We start from the raw sequence: 7,263 nt of genomic DNA, 5'->3' as shown, positions 1-7,263 counted from the left end.
TAGGGGGAAAGCTAAAAGTGCTTTTCACCAAAAAAACAACCTGCATAAAATACACAACAACATTTATACATACCATATAATACTTACATATACTTACACTCCAAGTTAACCATAGCAAATATGCATTTAAACATTTTACCATATACAGTACATCAATTTACCTTTATTAATACCAACCAAATTCAAAACCAGGTACATTTTAACTTTTTGTTTTCATATATACATATAGTCCATTTCTTTCGCCGTCTTCAGTCTTCAGGTCTTCTTGATAAGGCGTCAGCAACACAGTTCACTGACCCTCTGACCACCTTCACTTCAAAGTCATAGTCCTGTAAGTTCAAAGCCCACCTCATAAGTTTGCTATTGTGGCTTTTCATTGTCTTTAACCATTGCAATGGTGAATGGTCAGTACACAAAACAAAATGTCTTCCCCAGATGTAAGGCTTGGCCTTCTGGATCGCGTAGACTATGGCCAAACATTCCTTCTCCACGGTTGCCAAATGTCTCTCACCTTTTTGGAGTTTCCTACTCAGGTAGGACACTGGATGCTGGTCACCATTCTCATCCTCTTGGCACAGAACTGCTCCTACCCCGCTGTTAGACGCATCGGTGTAGATGATGAACTCCCGGTCGAAGTCTGGAGCACGCAGGACTGGATAGTTGATTAGCGCCTCCTTCAACCTCTGGAACGCCGCCTCACAGTTGCTGGTCCACGGGATGCGGTCATCAGCCTTCTTCCTCGTCAGATCGGTCAGCGGAGCCGCCATCTCGCTAAACCTCGGGATGAACTTTCTGTAGTAGCCCACCAACCCAAGAAATGATTTGACTTTTTTCTTGGTGTTGGGTCTGGGCCAATCACGAACAGCTTCTATTTTGGCCTCCAGGGGTTTTATCACTCCTCCCCCTACCATGTGACCCAAGTATTTTATTTCTGGGCTACCCAGCTGACACTTGCTGGCCTTTACTGTTAGCCCTGCTGCACTTAACCTCTGCAGCACTAACTCCAGGTGTATCAGGTGATCTTCCCAGGTATTACTGAAGATCCCTATGTCGTCAATGTAGGCCACGGTAAAGTCACTGAGCCCTGCCAAGGTCTGGTCCATCAGCCTTTGGAATGTGGCTGGTGCATTTCTGAGACCAAAGCTCAGGACTCGAAACTCATAGAGACCAAAAGGGCTGCAAAAGGCAGTCTTTTCTTGATCCCTGGGATCAATTCTTAATTGCCAATATCCCTTTACCAGGTCCAATGATGAGATGAACCGACAACCCCCTATGGTTTCAATCAGGTTGTCTAGCCTGGGCATTGGGTAGGCATCAGGAGTGGTTACACGGTTTAATTTCCTGTAATCAACACAAAACCTAATGCTCCCATCAGGCTTGTCCACAAGGACTATTGGAGAGGACCAAGGACTAGAAGAGGGGACGATTATGTTCTCCCTCAGCATTTCGTCCAGCTCCTTCCGCACCTTGTCCCTATAGGGTCCCGTTACTCGGTATGGGGATACTGCCTGCGGGGGTGCATCCCCTGTGTGGATCCGATGCATCACTCCCTTCACTATCCCCGGCTTGTTGGAAAATACCTGTTGATATTTATTAAGCAGCATTTTTAATTCTTGCTGCTGGTCTTGGGTGAGTGCAGGACTGATCTTTACCTCCTCTGGGTTGTATTTTACTTCCCCTCTACCCTCCCAGAAGGGTAATTCAGCTTCCTCACTCTCAGCTGCTTTTATCGCGAATAAAACCCTCTGTTCCCCTCTGTAGTAGGGTTTTAGGGCATTCACGTGAACCACCCTCCTTGCTTGGTTCTCCTCTTGCTCTATTAGGTAGTTCAGGTCTGACATCTTGGAAATGACCCTATATGGTCCTGCCCATTTGAGCTGCAGCTTATTCTCTCTGCAGGGCCTAAGCCAAAGCACCTCCTCCCCTGGGTCAAAGTGCCTCTCTCTAGCTTTGCGGTCATACCATGTTTTCTGTTTGACCTTCTGCGCTTGCAGGTTTTCTGCTGCCAGCTCTAGATTTCGCTTTAGGTCATTCATCAAGGTGTCTATGTAAGTCACAACGTCTTGTGGGTCATCCTGGGTGATCTGCTCCCAATTTTGTTTTATCAAATCAAGGGGCCCTTTCACCCTTCTCCCAAATAAAAGTTCGAATGGACTGAACCCGGTACTGGCTTGTGGCACTGATCGATAAGCAAACAAAAGGGATTGCAGCTTCTGGTCCCAATTGTTTGGATTCTCTGCCAAGTAAGCCCTAATCATGCGCATTAGAGTCCCATTGAACTTCTCAGTTAACCCATTGCTTTCAGGATGATAAGCAGTGGTTTCCTTGTGCTTAATTCCACAGATCTGCCATAAGCGTTTCATGAGCTTTGATGTGAACGATGCGCCCAAATCTGTGATTATCTCTGAGGCAAATCCCATCCTGGACATATACCCCACCAAAGCATCGGCCACTGTGTTAGTTTCAATGTTAGTCAAGGGTATGGCTTCAGGATACCTTGTGGCATGGTCCACAATTGTTAGAATGAACCTGTTCCCCCTCTTTGTGGCCTTGGGCAAAGGTCCCACAATATCCACCCCTATGCATTTGAACGGAGTGTCAATCACAGGCAAAGGGCACAACTTTGCTTTAGTCCTGTCGCGGTTATTCCCCTGCCTTTGACACACATCACATTGTTTACAGAACTCCCTGATCTGCTTCCCTATGTCAGGCCAGTAGAAATTCTGTGTGATTCTCTGCTGTGTTTTGTTCACTCCTAAGTGTGCAGCAAACATGTCAGAGTGCCCCCTTTGTAAGATCATGGGGCGATACTTTTCAGGTACCACCAGCTGACTTCTGATCCCATCTCCCCCTTTTGAGATATTCCTCAGGGTTTCTCTATATAAAATCCCCTTTTTCTCCAGAAATCTCACTGGGGTCTCAGGTGTTAGCTGGGCGTCAGTCACCTGTTCAAAACACTTTTGGAGAGTGGCGTCTGCCTTTTGCTCCTGTCCAAATCTGCTGTCTGTGGTTAAGGTTTCCACCACAGCTTCTGAACTCCCCTCTGCTTCCGTCTCTGGCTCATCATTACCCCCCTGAACTGTCCCTGTGGTGGCTTGTGAGCGTGTAATCACTAGCACCCGTTTCACATGTTCAGCCAGGTCATTTCCCACGAGCACGGCTGCTGGCAGAGTCGATGAAATCGCTAGCCGCCAAACTCCCCTCCAGCCTTGAAAGTTGACAGGTACCTCTGCTACTGGCAGAGAGATTACCTGGCCCTCAATCCCTGCCACCTTCATGCTCTCATTTGGGATTATAAACTCCCTAGGGATGATATCTGGATGGCACAGGGTTACCTGGGAACAAGTGTCCCGCAGCCCCCTATACTGACGGTCAAGTATTCCTACGTCCACCCCTGCTGTCTCAAACAACTGAGAATCTGTTTTTATCAGCAAGCAGCGCTTTACCTCCAGTAGAGGACCATTTTCCTCAGCCTGATCAGCATAGGCAGCTGTCCCAGACTGAGTAGCCATGGCAACAGGCTCCCTCTGTGACACTGAGCTTTGCTCTTTTTGGACACAGAATACAGCTTTTGGCTTGGTCCCACTAGAATTCTGAGGCACCATTCCTTTTAGCTGCTTCAATTTCTCACACTCTGAGATCAGATGACCCTTTCCCTGACAGAAATAGCATTTTCTGGTGTATTTTGATTCTCTCTCCTCTTGTTTGGGTTTTCCCTCCAAATTCTGAGGGCTTGGTTTCATGCCTGAGGGCTTCCCTTCACCATGGGCCCCTCCCCCTTGCTGGCTTTTCCCTGGTCCCTGAGAGTACTTGCTGTAGGTTTCTTTGGGTTTACCTACAGATTTCCCCTCACCCAAGGGCTTTCTTATTTGGGAGATAAAATCCGCGATCTCTGCGGCTGCTGCCACAGATTTCGGTTTCCTTTCCCTCACCTGGAATTTCAATTCCCCATGCAGGACTGAATAGAACTGTTCCAGGGCTATCAAGTCTTTAAGCTGTTCATAGGTCTCTATTCCCTCCTGCGATAGCCATTTCTCAAGCAGCCTCACCAATTGGGCCCCCACTTGGGTAAAAGTCTGTTCTGGTTTTTTAGTGAGGGACCTGAACCTTTGTCTCAGCTGCTCTGCATTTATCCCATGTCTTGCAAACACCAGTTTTTTAAACTCTGCAAAATCTTTCATCAATTCCTCAGGCATCTCGGCATAAACCTCAGCCAGGCTACCACTGATTAAAGACCGCATGATGGTCATCTTCTCAGTTTCCCTCACTGAGAAGTCCACAAACGCTCTTTCCACTAAGGAAAAGAACACCTCAGGACAATCTCCCTTGTGGTACACAGGGAATTTCTTCAGGTCAGCCTTAGACAATTGGCCTCCCTCAGAATCCCTATTGTTATTATTGTTCTGGTTCATCAGTTCCAGTTTTCTTAATTCAAACGCCATTCTCTCTCTCTCCATTCTTTCTTCCCTCTCCATTCTCGCTCTCTCTAACCTTTCCTCCATTTCCCTCACCCTCAGTTCATGCTGTTGGGCTAGGATCAATTTTCTGAGTTCTGGGTCCTGCTCTCCTGTGCTGTCACCCTGCACTGAGCCAAATTCATCCTCAGAACCTTGGTCAATCTGGGGGTCTTTCACTTCACTCATGTCTGCTACTTGGCTTCGAGTCAAGGGCATAACCCCCCTCAGAACAGGCTGCTTTAAAAAGTCAAGCCTCAAAATAAAACGACCACTTTTTTCCTTTTTGCCTCAGAACCAGCTCTCCCTAGGCTGCTGTTCTTCAGCACTAAATTTGTAACAGTATCGAGTCAGAGCCTACCCCCCTCTGCTGGGCCTCTCAGCTGGCAAGCTAGCTCGCTGTTGCTACGCAGTTTTGCCTCAGCGTTTTCCCGCCAAAACTAGGCTGCCTCAGAGCACCTTAATCTAAGTCTCCCCAGTTGGCACGTTCTTCCACTAGTGCACCTCCCCGTGAGGTACACCTAGAAGATTACCTACGCGCCTCAGACTGTCCCTGACTAGACCCCCCTTGCTCTGGGCACACTTGCCAAGGCTTTGCTGGACCGCTGGACAACTGGACCAGTCGTATCCCACACGCTGGACACCAATCAATGTGACAAACCCAGACCTACTGGGATATGTCACACAGTTACACTAAGCTGCCACCAACCATTCCCTATAATAAGTCACACAGACCAGGGATGGATTTTTAAACAATAAAAGAATAAGGTTTATTTTAAATACAAACAGGGTAAATAAAACAATCAGGTGAATAAAATAAAGTAACGTGGCTTATTCTCACACACACAAGCATACAGTTTGGTTCACCTAGAACCTTTAACTTAAAGCACAGACCCTGAACCCATCAGTTCTGGCTAACCAACAGACCCCTGAACCTATCAGGGTGGTACTCTGACCCACAGTAGTACCCTGTCAGACACACAGACTCCCACAACAGCTTCTTCTTCCCCAGCTGCTGCTTCGTCCCAACCCAGTGTCTCACAGTCTGTCTCAGCATCTTCCTCTCACACACCGGCATCACATATTTATACAGTACAGCCCCTCCTCCTGATGTCCCGCCTTCCACTCCCCATAGGATGGAACTTTCCCTCCAAACCCATGACAGACAGGTAACATCAGTGCTGTTATGTAACAGTCATTAGCCGCAAAACGGCTCCGAGCAGAAGCAACGGGGCTGGATTGGGGGCGGTGCGGGGGGGGGTTTGCATCCCAGAAAGCAGGCGGCAGCCCCACGCTGAAATCCTCCTCCTCCTGGCCGTGCCCCCCCCCCGCTTCCTTCCTTGCCCAAAGTCCCCCCTGCGCCCCCCCCCACCAGCCCCCTGGAGGATCGGCTGGCCTGCAGCTTCGGCCCCACTTCTCGGAGGATGAGCAGAGTTGAAGCCCCCCCCCCCCGAGTCCCAGAGCCAAAAAAAGAGACCCTGTGGGGTCCCTGGAGGGCAAGAATTCAAGGCAGGTGGCAGAGGTCCTGGCTAACCCCCCCCATTCCAGGCAGGCCCCCCACCTGCTTCATTCCCCTAGGGAAGCAGCAGCCTCCTTAACCCACCCCCTGCCACCCCATGCCAGCCACCAAAGGCCACGATTGGGGCCCTGCAAGAATTTGGGAAGCTGCCCAGCCGTGACTCATGCCAAAGGCCGTGGCTGCCGCCTCAGATGTTTGGGGGGGGACATCAGCAGACACTCCACACACACACACACACACACACCCCTCTTCACAAACAGAGGAGTTTCCCTTCTTCTTCCGCAGTGCCCGGGATCTTGCCACTCAGGCTGAAGGGAGATAGGTCTGCCCGAGGAAAAAGGCCACAGTAACCCCCTCCCAACGGGCATGGGGAGGGCGCGGAGATTTCACTGTATCTAATTCCCTTTAAATGAGAATCAACATATTCTTTTTGACAAGGACAGGAGCAAAAGATCAGCAGTAAATAAATAAAATAAAATAAATAGCCACAGACAGGGAGCAGATGCCGTGATGGAAGGCAGCTGGCCAGTTGCATCCAGTTAGGAATGCATGGCAGGGCTCAGCAAGAGCGAAAGGGGTGGGTGGGTTCCAAGCCAGCTGGTCTCCTCTTGAGGAGGAGAGGGAGCCTCAGAGGGTGTGAGCTTTCAGGGCAACCTAGGAGTAAACAAGAAAAGACTGAGAAGGGGAAAGATGGAGAGACCTTTGAATCTTAGGGACTAGAATCTTAGAGCAGATGCCAGTGCTAAATGTGGCAACCTGCCTGTGTGTGGGGGGGGAAAGGCGCTCTGGGACGCAGGCAGAGGACTTTTTTCTGCAAGATGAACAGTCGGTGCCAGGTCCCAAAGAGAGAACTCTGGAGGCGGACGAGGAAGGGAGGGAGGCCAAGCCAGAAAAGGCCCGGCTGGGGAAGGAACCGGGGCTCTTCCCGGTCTTGGATCAAAGGAGAAGCCCGCCTGGCTGTTTTCAAGGCGAAAACGTGCCTCGCTATACAGGAGCCACCTGGGCGCTCAGCACTTCGGCCGGACCCTCAAGCATGTCAGCAGGCCTTGCGCAGGAAAACCCAGCACGGCGGAAGTCCGCGCCCTTCTCTCACTGGTAATCCAGTGGATCTGGCTGGCCTGCTTCGGGATCTTCCAGGGAACCAGGCCCTCCCGGCAGAAAATTAGAAACCAAGCATTCCTGGGGAGGGAGGGAGAGAGGGATGCATGGTGATGGCTTGATAGGGCAGGAGGAGAGACACCCAAGATTTGGCAGGGGCGATTGTGCCCCTTGCTTGTAAATAGGGGCCCA

This window comes from Pogona vitticeps, chromosome 7, assembly GCF_051106095.1.
Source record: "Pogona vitticeps strain Pit_001003342236 chromosome 7, PviZW2.1, whole genome shotgun sequence".
In the NCBI taxonomy this organism is placed as follows: Eukaryota; Metazoa; Chordata; class Lepidosauria; order Squamata; family Agamidae; genus Pogona; species Pogona vitticeps.
The sequence above is the reverse complement of the archived record's forward strand: the minus strand, read 5'-3'. Positions refer to the sequence as shown.